The 436-nt window shown below is 42.4% G+C and overlaps 1 protein-coding gene across 1 annotated transcript in view; it reads right to left on the bottom strand.

Annotated features, from left to right (window-relative positions):
- Window positions 1–436, bottom strand: part of ppp2r5eb (protein phosphatase 2, regulatory subunit B', epsilon) — a gene marked incomplete in the record, with an annotated part of 57,932 nt that overhangs the window by 11,455 nt on the left and 46,041 nt on the right.

Here is a 436-nt window from a genome sequence, read left to right as displayed (position 1 = left end):
GAGAGAGAGAGAGAGACAGATGTTGTTAAAACACAAAAGTGCTCAATGCCCAACGTCTTCAGCTGAGTGCTGTGCAGGAAGACTCAGAGTTCAGTTTTAAAGAAATGAAATGAAAAGTTCCTGATGAGCCCTTAAACCAACCCTGTAAACACTGGGACTGGACTGGATTAAAGAGAGGGGACACAAAGGTGAAAGGTCACAAATTGTACAGTGTGAGGTGGGTTTAGCGAGGTTAAAGAAGTGCTTGGATCAGCCAGGATGACGGCAAATAAAGCTGGTTTGATTGGGGGAAAAATGTTTGTTGTTTTGGAAAAATTGGGCAAATGAAGACAAAACTTAAGAAAATAAAAAAAGGTTTTACCAGGAAGCTTCTCCTTGAGATTTGCATCTCATTTCTAAAGGAGTCCTGGGCAGCAGGCACACAGAGAAGGAGGAG

Source organism: Morone saxatilis, unplaced genomic scaffold (genome assembly GCF_004916995.1).
Source record: "Morone saxatilis isolate NCDOM2014 unplaced genomic scaffold, NCSU_SB_2.0 Contig3, whole genome shotgun sequence".
Lineage (NCBI taxonomy): Eukaryota > Metazoa > Chordata > Actinopteri > Moronidae > Morone > Morone saxatilis.
This window is presented reverse-complemented; position numbering and strand designations above follow the sequence as displayed.